This window comes from Coptis chinensis, chromosome 6, assembly GCF_015680905.1.
Source record: "Coptis chinensis isolate HL-2020 chromosome 6, ASM1568090v1, whole genome shotgun sequence".
In the NCBI taxonomy this organism is placed as follows: domain Eukaryota; kingdom Viridiplantae; phylum Streptophyta; class Magnoliopsida; order Ranunculales; family Ranunculaceae; genus Coptis; species Coptis chinensis.
The window spans coordinates 13,226,685-13,243,560 of NC_141461.1; the positions used below are offsets into that span (position 1 = coordinate 13,226,685).

The 16,876-nt window shown below is 33.6% G+C and overlaps 1 long non-coding RNA gene across 1 annotated transcript; it reads right to left on the reverse strand.

The window, feature by feature from the left end:
• Positions 1 to 9,852: 9,852 nt before the first annotated feature.
• Positions 9,853 to 16,598, reverse strand: LOC147491555 (uncharacterized). The gene is made up of 4 exons (XR_015199749.1): positions 16,477 to 16,598; positions 10,425 to 10,609; positions 10,270 to 10,329; positions 9,853 to 10,160 (listed from the first exon to the last, which is right to left on the reverse strand). It is a non-coding gene; the product is annotated as an uncharacterized LOC147491555 (long non-coding RNA).
• Positions 16,599 to 16,876: the final 278 nt, after the last annotated feature.

Below are 16,876 nucleotides of genomic sequence, written 5' to 3' on the forward strand. Positions count from 1 at the left end.
TTTGAAGGAAATTCAACAACAAGTCTAGACGGTTCAGAAAATTCAGCATCAAAGAAAGCAATTGATTTTCTGCGCAGTGAGATAGGCTTCGAAATAGTTGACTATAACTATGAACAAATAGAAGAAATTTGCAACAAACTTTAGATTGCAGAAAAAATCGACACGCTTAGAAATCAGTGGATACAAATTCAGGAAGAAGAAATTAACAGTCTGAAAGAAAAGATTGAGTATCTAAAGGCAATTATGAAAAGGGAGTGGGAAAGCAAATAGTGGTTTTTAGAATTAGGCGAGTTATTGTTTTGTTGCTTTAAGTAATTATTTCGTTGAACTATCTTTTTCAGTTGAGGTTTTTTAATAATTCTACCTATCTTTGTTGCTATTATGCTTCATTTTCCATTAGCCACATCATCAATCCATTGTCTTATGATACTCTTTAGTTTGCAGGCAATAGGTAAGCGTGAAACATCAAGCGCATTATTTTGTAAACTACTTTTAATTACAATTAGCAGGTTAAAGGATAGCATGAAATGGTGCCCTGTATCAGAAAAACATTACTCTTTTGTGAAAAAAGTCTCTGGACACTATGAATTTCTTTAGTATTTTGGCTCGAAAGTATTTGTTATTTAAATAATTGGCTTCGGTAATGCTTTTGCGCTGTCAAGGTTCTATTTAGGATTGAAATTCTTGAAGTTCCAATAAAAAAAAAAAAAAAATAAAAAGAAAAATCTTGAAGAAAACATTGATTATTTTCCACTGCTTAAGGTGGTATCTCATTATTGGGTAATTTGGTCCCTTTCTTTTTTAAGTCGACTGACATGTTGCTTCTGTCAAGTATTATGATGAGTAGGATGATACTAGCCACAGAGGAATATACTGCTTTATTCTTCTGCATGAAAATTGGAAGCACATGAATTATGTTAAATTTGAGAAAGGCTTTGCTTCTCATAAATCTATATGGAAAGCAACTCCTACTATTTGAATTAACACTCTGAAGGATTTCACTCAAGATGACTTTCTTTTCTATTGACAAGGTAGGTACTATCACATGGTCTTATCTACTAAACTAGCGGGAATTGGATATGTGGCATTCTTATTCATGACCACAGCTAACGAAAGATTCAATTATATCTACCCAAATGAAAATGCAGCAGGAGCTGGACTGATGTTATCAGAAAAAATCACACCAAATAGTTTGAATATATCTAACGGAGCCTATAACATGTGAGTCAGGAATAAGCCCAAGGGATATCATTGACCAGTAGCCAAAATTTAACCTTCCCTTTTTATTCCTCACACCTCTATACCAAGTTACCAACCACACTGTGAAGCTCTGTTTCTTCTCCCTAATCTCTCCCTTCCATCACCATTACATTGTTACTGTCACCGCCACCACCTAATCTTTTATTTCTTCGCTGAAATTTCTCTACCAAACTCCTTTAAGCCTTGGCCAGGTTTAAAGATATTCACTCACAATAGCATCTTCAAACTCTTTTCTCCAACGCTTTAAATCCACGCACCTCTTCTACTTCCATGATTAGTCAATTATCGAAGAATTTCAATTTTTCAACTTAAAGCTATCACATTACTTCAAAGTAGCACAAATTAACATAAACACAATTCCAACAAAAAAAATGCAGATTCTGTGAAACGAATCATCTAGGGGAAAAAAATAGCAACAATAGCAATTGCAATTCTTTTGCTTTGGAACACCATTACACCCCCATACATAGTACAAATCAAGTTCTTTCCACTCGAAAGTTCGAATTTCTCAGGCAACAGAAAACATTTTTTTATTAGAGTCTGCTGAGGTAACAAAACAAAGGTTGAAGTCAAGCTTCTGAAAAGTCAGCTCAAATCCTTATTCCAAGTTTCATTGCACACACAAAGTTCAACATTTAAGCAAATATAGAACATGACCTGGCTCAATGAGATGGAAGGTTAAACCGAACACAGATGGTTATATTGGGCATCGTAAAGATGGGATAGAAGGTATTGTCAAAGATGAGATGGGAAAACCTTAAATTACTTTCGCTGGTAGCAACACTAATGATTCTGTACTATTTCAAGAACTAGCTATCAAAGAATAATTTAACACAATCCCATGCTTCCATTACTGAAACTTCCTTCAGTAGAAGCCTCGAAACCAGTCTCAGGACTTGCCAAACAATGCCAGCAATAACCATGAGTGATTGAACTGGATCCATATTGAGGTCACGCCTTGGCTCGACATTTCGAACTGAACTAGCATGCACCGTAGTAGGCGACATTACCCTATTTGGTCCACTCACTCTCCAACACAAGTTAGCATTCCCAGCTCTATCATATGTTACTGTAATCCTTATTGTATCCGAAGTAACTCTTGGTGACGCTTTGCACAGTTGTTGGAATGTCGTCTACGATACTGTCCAAGGGGTGCTTCCTGCTATGTTCAGTATGTGGGTGCTTGGACCTGTAAGGTTCTCCGTTACTACTATTGTCATTGCAGTGACATTGAACACGTTTGTTATCAGATCGCCTCGAGTCCACACACGCTTATAGCTAAGCCGGATTGCACCGCTCGGATAGTTATTCTATAGGGTGTGACTTCTGGCGAAGGTGTACTTCATCCGTACACGTAGCAACCAAGACGGTCATTGGGGCCTTTGCTTCTGGGATGCCATTGCTGCTGCCCTTCCCTCGCCTCGCATGCTACGAGGTACTTATTAGTACATCTCTATAAATTAATCTCCAGTGCTATTTATAAGCCTCCGACACTTCTCGACTCTTTTTGAGTAAAGAGTAAATCTGTTGTGACTTGGAAATAATTTGCTCTTTTTTTTTTTATTGGTAGATAACCTTAATATTCATTGTCATTGCTATCCCACTAGAAGTCTAAAACTATGAATGCAAATTAGGATAGACGCGCATATCAGAGTTAGGGATGGTAGCTGCTGACAAAATCATGTAACCATATAGTCGTGCATGGTATACAATCTGATTCCCAGGACTACTTAAAATTGGTTTAGCCCAATAACAAAAACCCAAAATAATCTGACTTAATGGGATTCCCACCACCATAAGGACATAGTGATCGAACTCGATCCATACTGAGGTCACGCCTTGGCTCGGCATTCCGAAATGGACTAGCATGCACCGTAGTAGCATGCATTACCCTATTAGGTCCACTCACTTTCTAGCACATGTTAGCATTCCAAGCTCTATCTTATGTTACTGTAACCCTTATTGTATCCGAAGCAACTCTTGGTGATGCTTTGCGTGGTTGTTGGAATGCCATCTACGGTACTGTCTAAGGGGTGCTTCCTGCTATACTATTGTCATTGCAGTGACATTGAGCACGTTTGTTATCATACTACTTGAGTCCACACATGCTATAGCTAAGCGGATTGCACTGGCTTAGATAGTTATTCTATTGGGTGTGACTTTTGCTGAAGGTGTACTTCATCCGGTACATGTAGCAGCCAGTACGGTCATTGGGGCCTTTACTTCTGTGATGCCATTGATGCTGCCCTTCCCTCGCCTTGCATGCTACGAGGTACTTATTAGTACATCTCTACAACTTAATCTCCAGTGCTATTTCTGAGCCTCCAACACTCCTCTACTCTTTTTGAGTAAAGAGTAAATCTGTTGTGACTTGGAAACAATTTGCTCTTTTTTTTTTCTGATTGGTAGATGACCATAATATTCATTGTCAATGCTATCCCACTAGAAGTCTCGAACTATGAATGCAAATTAGAACTGACGCGCATATGAGAGTTAGGGATGGCAGCTGCTGACAAAATCATGTAACCATATAGTCGTGCATGGTATACAGTCTGATTCCCAGGCCTACTTAAAATTAGTTTAGCCCAATAATAAAAACCAAGATAATCTGCTTAATTGGATTCCCACCACCATAATGACTTCTTCAACCCAAAGAATCCTTTTATCGTAAACAAACCTATCTATATGCAAAACTAACGATCTACCTAACATAAAACAAAAACACTCATTATGGATATATACAAAGTAAGAATCCTATCAATACTGAACTTCTAATGACATAAGAAAACCTAAACAAACCTATATATATATAAAACCAACAATCTGCCTAACACACACACACACACAAAGGTAAACTTTCAATTTTTTTATTTATTTATTTATTTATTTTATGATTTACATGTTGAATTCAATACATTAGTTTTACATATCTAACTGAGTTCTTTTTCTTTTCTTTATTGCATACAATAGAGGATATTCAATCAAGGCTTCACAAAGAGTTAAAAAAAATGGATAAGGTAAACTATTTTTTTTATCCAGTATCTTATTTAATAATTTTGTTGATTTCTCATGTTGTTATACAAAAGCATGAAGTAGTATTTTGATTTCTGTGTCTTTTTCTTTTGAGCCTATATGTTTGGTGCTTTAGAGTAGACCACTTTCATTGTTAACATTTGCTTTTACTGTTGCTGTTAAGTTTTGATATGGAACAAACTTTCCTTCAATTTGTTCCTATATATATATATATATACTAGAGTTATTGTTGTTTGTTAAGGTAAAAAAAACCATGCACAAACTGAAACCTCGGGACACTAATGCAAATTGATACAAATAAACTGTTCAGCTAAAAGTTGTGTACCTTAAACGGAGCATGCAAAGTGAGCAAGATATCATTTAGTAGTGTTGAAGACCAAACTGAATTAGACAGTGAACTTTGCATCCAGATGAAAGCCTTAATTACCATTGCTCGAACATAAACACATTCACAGGCTACTGTTGTTCGAACTACTTCCATTAGCGAAGCTAATAAACTTGCAATTGTATCTTTGCCTCCCATTCCATTAGATAACAAAGACCCCTTTCGTGTAACTAGTACATAAATAAAGTTGTCAATCATGCATGTGATACACACAACCAATCGTCATGGTAATATACATTTAGAACCATATATATTCATCATCAGGATAAAGAATCACCAACATAATAATTCATAGCACTTTTTAAAAGCACAACATTAGATTTCAAATAAAGACATTTAAAAACAAGAAAAACGTAACTAATCTATTGGTCCACCAGTCAAGACTTGGGAATTTGTTCCCAGAGGTCTTGGGTAGTTGGGTTTAAGCCTGCTCCCATCTGGGGGGGGGGGTGTTAAGGGCACATTTACCACAGAAAAAGGCTTTTTCTAGTACTTGACCACTTCTTAGCCTGACTCCAACAGCGCGACCTTGATGTTAATATGTAACAAAATAGATTTTCAGATTGAGTTGGACTATTGGACTATTGGGTTGGGTATAGTACAAGACATTTTCTGTAGTATGGTTAAACGAAGTGGGGCTCAGTATCACAAAGGAATCAGTCCATTTTAAAAACTTTAAGTCTTACCAACAGTGTCATCGTTTTCTTAGAACTAATGTATGCATCTTAATTCAAAAAGATACCTCATTGATATGTATAGTTTTAAATGGAAAGGGTTCCCAGGGGCACATATATACTTGACACATAAAGAAGCTCATGATCGTTTTGCCAATTTGCCAAACAAACAGTCCACAATCATTTAAACTGCTAACCATTTTTTTCTGAAAAAGATTAGTATAATCTAAAATTTTAGTTAGGAGATCAGCGCCATAATAAAGTGCTAAAAAAAATTCAAACGCAATCACTAAAAATACAAAATAATAAATAATAAAAAACACCCAACCAACTAACCAAAGAAACAAGAAGCACACAAAAGGTATAAGCAACAAAGATTGAAAGCAAAACAGATTCAAATTTTATGTAGCTTATTGTTTTAAGGAGAGCATGGTGTGCCAACAACATCAGGAACGTCCACAGGGAAGTAACACCTATTCACTATAGCCCACTTTCAACCATATTTAGTATCCTCCCACAGAGCCTGCAAAACAGTCAAAGAGCCTTCAATAAAACAAATTAAGCCTAAAATAGTGCATGTTCTCAAATTAGCAAATTACTATAAGCCCTGACATAAGTTAAATGTCGACGAACCTACTAAATGGAAAATTAAGAAAGAACAAGTTCAACTTTGTGCAAGTTAATAAATGGTGAGACTGGATATTTTTGGATAATAACAAATTCTCTGTACTGATAAAAATGGCTTGCCTTGAGCTTTGAAGATGTCAAATTGCCATTGTTAGTGTAAAATAAACCTAAGTTGTTGACAAATGACTAGGGCTATTAATGTTACCTTCTTCATTAAACCAAAACACTTCGTCACCAATTGGTTGATAATTTGTAATTGTTCCTGTTCAAACTACAAAACATTTTGTTGTCGTTACTATCACATTCCAAATCATTAACTAATGTAATTTTTAAAATGCAGCTCATGGAGTATGAAACCAAACACAATATTTTACTCAAAATAGCGTTGAGGGAAATTCTCATTATGGAAAAAATTGAGGGAGAACCAGTTTACATATCAAAGATTGAAAACAACCAATACACTGCAGATGTCATAATAGATTTGCCGATAATGAGATAAATCTTCAAAAATCCTAATTATCCTATAAGCCAATCATTTCTGGGGACGTATCAAGCTATGAAAGTGGACTCAAAAAATGCGGCTGCAGGAAACGCTAACTGCTTTCTACAACAGATATACAAATTTGAGGTTTTAGACGTCAATCACAAAGAAGTCATTACTAAACGTGAAGAGCTACATGAAGCAAAGACTAGAGAAAAACAACTTCATCAATATATTGAAAACTTGAGAAACGAAAATGCCTATTTGAAGTCAATAAATGAAGTATTGCTTATAGGAGGACCAAATTGGGAAATAGACTACCTAAGCATCCCAAATAATTGATCAGAATTGGATGAGGATTAGCTTAGTGTTAGATCCATCAAATTTATTATTTTAGTTGTTTTTGAGATGAATTCTTTATTGGATAAGGATTACCATAGTGTTAGATCCATCAAATTTATGTTTTAGTTTTTTCCGATTTGAATTATCTATAGTTCATCATAACTTCATGAAATATATTTTTTTTTCTCTACATTTGCATTTACTTTTACAAAAAAATTAAGTTTTACATTTGTTGTACAGATGAAGGCAAACAACTGACTACCAATAATCATGACAGACGTGTACACAGGTTTAGATGATACTACTGACAACTCAATGGTTAGACAAAAAAAATTCAGCACTACCACAGTCACAAAAACCCCTGAAATTGTAATTGATTTCAATGTTGATGAAGAAATTGCAAAATGTATTGAAAAAAATGGAATTGCCTCAAGGAATGAAGGATTTGTCAACCGAGTATTCAAGATCAAACTCGAGAAATTTATGATGAATTTTCGCAACAGCCAATATTTTGAAAAAGGTAAATCAATACGTTATACATTTACTGATTGTTAAAAATTAACAAATCAATGTTAGAGATAAATAATGATAATTAATTATTATTTTTTTATAGCTATCTACAGGATAAATTTTCGAACTAGAAGATTTCCAAGAGCAAATATTTTTTTATTTTTACAGGCTGTAGAAAAGAAAGAATATGGCAACAACGAGGAAAACAATGACACATACCCAACTGTAGCAGAAGCAACTTAGAGGACATTCGAATTAGAAAACAAACAAGTTTTCTATATCAACAACACATAAACCATCAGAGCGTGACAGACATAACACTATGAATAAAAGCTTACTATTTATGAACATTAGTCACTATTGAAACTGTTATTTTAAATTTTAGTTTAAATTTTTTCTAGCAAATGGAACTATATCGTAATCAATTAGCCGGTAGTTTAATGTTTATCGATTATTCCAATTTTTTTGTTAATCTATCCTCTAACATATTATTATTATCTTGAGACTACTTTGAATATGAATTAGATTGAGGTCTTGCATATACACAAGAAAATATTAATATATATATATATATAAACTAGACTAATTAAAAGCGGAGAATCCGGGCAGACACAAAAACGGGTCAAAATTAAAGATAGTTATACTTACTTGGCGAAGTGAACTTCTCGATCATCCAAATAATGTCCATTTCACCATGCACCCAAAGCAAACTTAATATAGAGCGGAGATAATGCATGATTTCTCCAGGAAGGTGAAGGAAAACACAATGCCTATTGTTCATAATTTTCATGTGCGTGCTCATACTAATCTTGGTTCTCATCTTCATGCTGCTAAAAGAAAGAAAGAGAAGGCAAAGATAATAAGAGATGAGATGGTAACTTATTTACATGAAATATAAATTGGTTCTCATCTATATGCTGCTGAAAGAAAGAAAGAGAAGGCAAAGATAATCAGAGTTACAAGAAATATAAATAGGGGCATCTATTAGAATTCGAATTGGGTTTCGAATTTGAATTAGCAATCCTTAAGTAAAGCCGAGACAGAAATGGAAACATCTTATATTACTACCAAATTGCCTATAAAAATTGCGATCAACTCAACAGTCCACCCTCCTAACGTGAATTTAATATAAAATTTTCCATAGTAATTTGACAGCTATAATATATCATTTTATATTGTAGAGTTCACATAGTCTGACTTTTTCAAAAATATTGTTCCAGAAACTTAAGCATAACTCATGTTCGCTTGGCTACGAATAAAACGTATATCCATCTACAATTTGAACAAAGGAAGAGTTGAAATAAAAATTTCAACAACCATGAAAAATGATTATTGAAGTAGGGACTACAAACCACAGCAGTAGAACACAACCTTCTCTCTGGAGATGCAAATTATCAATACCCAAATAGAGTGTTTTATTAACCTCTGTGAAAGGGCGATAAGGATTTGGATAATAACAAGCAAGAATGGCCACAACTGCTTCATGGTAAGCCAACCTCAACATTAGTTCCTCCTGAATTTCAGCACTATCTTCTTGCATTGACCTGTTTCACCTTTTTGCTGCAAAAGCAGAATTTATTTGGCAAACAGAAAGCCAATGAGCATAGCGTCAATGAAGGTCTATAATTTGAATAGAAGTGGCGATACAAATACCTGCTTAAAACATATCTTATAAAATTTGTTGGGCCGTAATATCTTATAAAATTTGTTGGACCGTTGGCCCCTAGGCCCAATAATAGTACACTTAGAAGTATACGTAGAAGTTTCAAAACAAAATAACTTCTAGCTAATGAAAAAAAAAAAATCTACTTTAAGATATATACAAAACTAGAATCCTATGAAAAGTGAACTTCCAATCACTTAGTAAAATCTAATCTATTAATCTAAAAAAACCTATATATATACAAAAAAAACTATTGCATTACACATATCGAAAAACAAGCTAAGGTAGCCTATTTTCTTCCTCTTCTCCATTATTTACAATTATTTTTTGACTTCATTTCATATTGAAAATACTGATTATGTCTTTTTTTTGTTATATTAAAGAGTATTGGATCAATAATTTATAAATTTTATTATCTATATTGCAAATAATGGCATATGAAAATTACAACTTATGTAAAGTACCCTAATAATAGATAGATATCCAAAAAATAGAAGATGACTTTAGAAAACATTAAAATATGATCACCTGACCTGCCTCACAAAGTGATGACTAAATAATCTTTAAAAAATTGCCACTTTTAGAACTGGAATTGTAAAACACGGTAAAAAAAATTTGCCACTTTGAGAGCTGGAACTGGAAAACACATATGTACTAACGCTCTTACACATTCACAAAAAGAAAAGAAAGTGCACAAAATGAGAATTATCCAAAAGTACGAAAACTTCATTCATCATCCTACCATCCTACTTTTATTTGCCATCGACCAAGCAAATAAAAAATAAGATTTCTTTCAAACAATTTAGTCGCATTTGACAAATTATTTGCTTAGCATGTTCTAGAGCAATACATCAAATGTTTATTCCACCCAAAAAGATTGAAGTAACCAAACCTTGATTGTCAAACCCCAAGTTCTTTTCTATAAAATTCTGAAAATGTCAAGGTCTTCGAACTTTCGAAGTCATTCTATCTTAAAACGGAGTGGGATGGTATTACAAATTTAAGATGGACTACATAGTGACAATCTTCAGAAATAAACTGTATTACAAATTAAACACTATGAAATCACATGTTTTTTAAGCAGACTTCAGCTTGCTACCGCCTGCATGGGCTGGTAACACCATCTTTATGACGTATGCTGAAAAATCATTTTGTTTGAAATATGCTTTTCAGCTAGATTTTCACCTGCACGAAAGAGTGTCAATTTAGTCTCTAAGATGTGTCTTATGGCATGACGACATACCTCTTCCATGTGAACAATATACATCTATACAATAGAATTATCCATGTTTACCTCAATAGTAATGTCTCGAGGATGAAAAGCCAAACATGTAGTTGTGATTATCGTCATGGCCTGCATTTGACTAAAACAAAATGCAATCATTGACCAAGAGCAAAATCATTGGGTTAGCATGACATCAAAGAAATCCACACACAACTCTTCATTACCTTAAATGTCGAAAGAGATGTTTATCTCGCCACCTTTGAATTGAACAAAAACCTTTTGGAAGGATACAACGCGATTGCGAACATACTAAAATAATTATATGCGGAGTTGCGGACTTTCTCTTTTGAACTAAAAAAATGTGGTAGATTTGTCATTTGCATAGAGACGGATGCCATGGAAGCGGAATCTATAAGACATGTACCAATATTAGTATATTATCAATCTTAAAGCTACGGAAGCTATAAGATATGTACCAATATTAGTATATTGTCAATCTTGAAGCCATATCGAAAACAATAATACCAGTTTTACTATATACCAATCTTAATATTGTAAGAAGTTATCTCCATTTTAACTTTTTTGTTGACTTGAACAACATTAGATAAAGAACTAATCTCAAAATCCATTCCTCAATCAAGCTGATAGTGAGTACTTGTAAATAATTTTGATCTAATGCAAACAATAGCAAATAAGATCAGACTAAATGCTTAGTTAGAAGAAAAAAAAATTATAACAATAATAGAAGTCTTAAGATTATACCAATTGGTAGTAGTAGATACTAAGGAGCAATAATGAAGTTGAAAATCTTACGATACAAAAATGCAAGTCTTAAAAGGCTTGTTAAGTTTTGACAATATTATACCTCTCAAGTATAAAAATTGGGTGGTTCAATTCACAAAATATGTTCACAACAACCTATTGATTGGTTACACTTGAGGGTGAGTTCCTATTTTCTAGATGGACAAAGAAACCAATAAATAATTGACTACACTCTTTGCTATAAGTTATTGGAGGCTCTATTTGTTGCGTTCACAGAAATAACTTAAATGCAACTAAGTTTTCAAAATGGGTCTTTTGGTAGATATATCTCGCTAGTGAAAGTTGTCAAAAAAAAAAAAAAAAAAAAGTTCCATCTCATTCATGCAAATCTATTTACCAATGTGTGTACCAGTTTTGCTATCACAATTGAATAGACCAATTAGAAACACGATTACTCTTCGGAAGAGTAAGTGAGTTTTATACAGATTTTGACTTCACTACATGTCCATGTCATATGAACCAATATGGCCACCAAACCTCATGATCAATTCATCCTAGAGCACAATGAAAATAAGTAACAAAGCTCATATAAATAAAGTAATAAACTATATTTAGAACAGTGCAAAAAACATGAGAAATTCTAAATCAGTCCAAATATCGAAGGTAGCTTCTTTATCCTTTTTCTTCTATTACACATAGACATTGCGAATTACAATGTAGAACTAATAGGAAAATAAGGTGAAAATCTACTTAACCGATCGTATTTCCATCATCTCAACGTAAAGTCAATATCTCACCGATAAGATGACCTCTTCTCAAATGCCCATCTGACACATAGAGCATTAGACAAAAAATATTGTCATAAGATACAGTGGGCATTCTCAAAAATTCTTGTTGTTGTATCATAAAAACGTTGTATCATGCATTATCATTTTGATAATTTAAGTAGCTTGTGAGCTTGTTTTACTCATACTAAGGAATGCTTCTTGAAGCCAAATAAGGGCATAAACGACTATAAAGGGTCTTGAGTACCTTCCCTTCCCTTCAGAAACCAACTAAGGCAACTCTGATTGAATGCAAAATCCCGCTAGCCATTATTCGTAAGATTTACTCCTAGATCCATGAAGGAAATGGGCATCTGCATGTGAACCGGTGTAGATAAGCGAAGAGCAGAAAGAGGAATCACAAACTAAATTCATTCTTTCTTAATTTGATTGAACTTACTGGTATGATGATCTTAATCTAAGCTAAGTAAAGAAGATTTCGTAAAAAAAACCAATCTTTAGCATACTTCACAACTTATCAATTCTTTGTTATTCAACACCATTAAAAATGATAGAAATTGATGTGTTCTCTTTTGGATCTGAAACAAAGTTGACAGGTTTAAGCAAATACTAAATATCGAAAACCTCGGAGATCGAAGAGTCGGGAACAAATAATGTTTTTTCGAATTCTATCGAAATTCGGGGTGTGACAGTTTGGTGATTTGTCCATACAATTTACAATATAAATGTAGCACCATTAAACAGTCCACAATCCACAACCAAATCCCAAAAATCTAAAGTCCATGAATCTAAGTCCGTATAAAATTTAATACTCATAAAAACATATATATCAAATTCTTATTATCAGAATTCCCCTCTAGTTACGTACCAATATTATATTGCACTATTCACGTCAAAACTTAATTAGATAATGACAAACAAGGTTATACAATGTTCGACAATATTTTATTATTACAATTGTCCATAAAATCAAATATGTGAAAATCTGGAAAAAGTTAACATTCCACAATCAACGGTCAAAGGTCAAAGTCAACGGTCAATGGTCAAAGTCAATGGTCAACAACCAAAGTCAACAGTCAATGGTCAACGGTCAAAGTCAACACGTCATTATCAAAGTCAAACTGTCGTTCCATGTTCATGTGTTCAAGGTCATAGCCATGCCATGGTGGCTATTTAAGGTCAATGTGCATGGCTCATGGGCTCATGACTAAGGTAATGGTTCGGACCCAACTGGCCAAGCCTAAACCTTAGAACCCGGCCCCAAAAGTTTAAATGTTGAAAGACCCAATTTGGATCTCTATTTTTAAGTCCTCTGGACTGGCCCCAAACAATATTAGAAACTGGCCTAAAACAGTTAAGTGGTTCGGCCCAAAAATTGAACGGAAACCGGCCTAAAACTTTAAATTAAACTGGCCCAAACTAAACACAACCGGGCCCAACCAAAAATAGAAATTTTGGCCCAGCAACTAATCAAGCTTAGGCCCAAGCCTCAAGCCCAACCCAACAGATCTAGTGAAACTAGAATACGTCCGGGAGCACCGGATCGCACTCACCTTCTTCTTCCTCCAACAGATCCTCCACCACCAATTCGGCCACCGCCAATACCGATCGCCACTCCTCCCAATCTACCTGAAAATGCTCAGGGGAAAAACCCCCACAACATTAACAAAACCGAAAACCCTAACTCTTTAAATCCAAACTTCACCAAACTGGATCTGGAAAAATTTCGGGCCGCCATTAATGAATCCTTCAAGCTTTAACAGCCCTCATCCCATCGTCAAAACCCATACCCCACACTTCCCAATAACAACTAAGCTTAAATCAAACGGGGTTCAACCCACATCAATTAAGGCAGACGTTTCCCACCTTCGACAGCCTCCACAAAAATTCAAACCCGACCTCACCCAATCATCAAATCAACAATCCACATTCAATATAAATACCCAACACTTCATAACACTAGGAGTTTAAAACCCACACAAAACAAAGAGTTAAAACTATGCAGACGATTTACGTGGAGGTCGACGCCATTAACGCCTCAAGCTTGACCGAGCCGGCGGTTTAAGTTCAGAGTTTCAAAACCACAAACAAAAAAAGTCTAAACGAAACACAAACCGAAATCTTGCTGTGAGGCTTGCGCCGCCATTAACAGCTTCTCGAAGCTTCGACAGTTTAAGGCATAATATCACAATTCAACAGTTCAAATAAAATTTCCAGAGTTTCAACTTTAATAACACACAGATTTCAACCGAAAAGAAACCGACAGTAACGAGACTTTAATAAAAAAATTCTATAAAATATCTACTTACTTGTATTAAAACCCGACGAATCCCTCATCGTCCGAATCGTCGCGCTCCACCCTCTAGCAAACGAGTTTCTAGCTCTACCTCCATTTTTATTATTTTTTTATTCTCCAAGAACCCTATTCTCTAGAACAATGTGATTATATACTTGGGTTTGAAACCCAAGCCCAACACAGACTCGGGCCCAGAAACCAGACCCACCTATCCTAAATTCAATCCAACCAATTTTTAAATAAATAATTTAATTAATAAATTAATAACTAAATACATATTTTAAATACGGGCGTTACAGCTATACACATCTTAAAAGAATATCGTCCCGAGATTCGGAAGTAAAGTAATCTATACGAACAAATAACATTGGTGATTAACTTAGAACCTACACAAGAATGTACAGAGATTAAACTTAAATAAGATAACATTGATATTAATTATTTTAAATCATTCCAGAATATATGTCTTCATGCCATTACAAAATCTATCATATTTTAACTGTCTATATTAAAACACTTTATTATTGTCACTTAAACGCAAGATAAATATATCATTTCTCATTAGCATGCAGTTTCTTGACACGTAGCAGTCTCTACGAAAAATTAATATTCTACTTAACTAATCAATAATATGGGGTAAGTTCATCCATGCATAAAACATTATGGAGTCTTTCATTATCATGCACCAAAGAAAAAAAAATTGTGCCCTAATACACTCAAAATAAAAATCACTCATGTCATTGATACTACAATAAAACTTTATATTTACTTTAGTCATGCTATCAAAAATATTAAATTTAAAACAACCCTTGAATCCTAATTCATGCTTGCAACTGGATCAAATATAGCACGAATCAAAAATAATTTTTCATATTCATCTATCAAAATCATATAGACTGAAACAAAACAATTAAGAATAAATACTCGACGCTCATTGCTATTATTATTATTACTAATTATTTTAACCGGTGAAAAGATTCAAAAATTAATCTCCATATACAGTGACAATTAACATAAGACTTGCTACCATATAACACGAATTTTAAATTTTTTAGGATAATATAAACTCACTTCTAACATATCACCCATAACAAGTTATATTCTCACGGTAATATTTATGAACCATAAATCAAGGTATATATTTAAGAATACTCGAATATGCAAAAATCAATGTGAAACTAATTTAACAATATTAATAAATCCTGTCATAATTTATCGGCACGAAGCACACTTATAAGACAAAATAAAAATCCGTTTGTTGTTGAAATACGATCATCATTATATTAAGACATCCTCTACATAAATTCCAATATATTTTAAAAATAACAATTATCACCATTATTTTAATTAATCATTAATAACGTGACTTTAAGAAAACAATCTACACATGCATGTTTTCTTGGTAAAACAATATTATCATCATATACCCGGTAATAGTTTATCTATATACCATAATATAAAAACGTGTATACGCAAGTATACATATCTCAAAAAGAATACCCGTGTATACGCAAGTATACACATCTCAAAAAGAATACACGTGTATACGTAAGTATACACATATCAAAAAGAATACACGTATATTTTATTATTATTATTTTTTTGTCTATTTATAATTAATCACATCTAGTAAATTAATCTCTTATACTTCAAAATACTATTAATCCATTAAAGTGTACGAGTGAGGTGAGATAGTTCCTCCAACACCGAGGCAATTAGTTCCTTACTCAGTACGTCACAAAGTCATCAGTTAATGCAGCTCATTCATCAGTTAATGCAACTCATTCAATATAGATCAAAATATCTTCTTGTTTCTTAAATAATAACATAACACTCCAATACAAAGTTCACAGACATGTAGTCGCACTTAATCCATAATCCATGTGAAAATGATCACCAACAACAAAACCACACTATAGCAGCACACATCATTTTGATAAAATCCGTTAATAATTAACATATAATAAATGTAACTACTCCTCATATGATAAGGAAACAAAAACATCATTTCATATCCACTCCACCAGTAACTAATATAAATATACACATTACACATATAATCAAATCAAGAAAACTATTGACTCTCTTTAAATATCTAAATATTTAGTTTTTCGTGTTTCATTAACTATTTGCTTATACTGATTTTATGTAATTAACCTTATTTACCATCTAATAAAATAGTTAATAGTAATGACTTATTTTGTAATGAATATCAGATTAGGATAGTAATTAACCTCAGTTATTAGATACTTGTAAAATATGATACTTTGATTTCAAAATGAATAGTCAAAGGAATAACGACTTATAAATGTACCAATACTCTAAAAGCCTTAGGTCTAAAGTCACAATGAACCAATCTTTAGAGGACACTTACAACCCAACTTCTTAACATACAAACGTGCATAAGGAATAAAGAGCAAGGACGATATATACCTGAAACCAATGAAAAAAAGCAAGTATAAGGGGGACTGACAATAATGGCAGCCACTTGTCTCGTCAATGCTGCCTCAATTGTTATTGGTGCCAACTGCCAAGTGGCATTGCACTACCTTATCGATTTGAAAAATACACCAGCAAATAAACCACATTAACCAATTGTGATAATATATCAAACCAAAGCAAAAACCTCAAAAGAAAAACCATGGAGAGCTAGTTTTGTCTTGGACAGGTTCAAATCAATTCACTTTGTTTTATCATGCAATGAAGATTTTAGGCAATGACAATCAGATATATATATATAAGAAGTTTTTAAACCTCAGTTTTTTATATTTCGCCATGTTAATTAGACACTCCGAATCCGTGTCAGTGCTGACACGGATTCGGAGTGTGGACA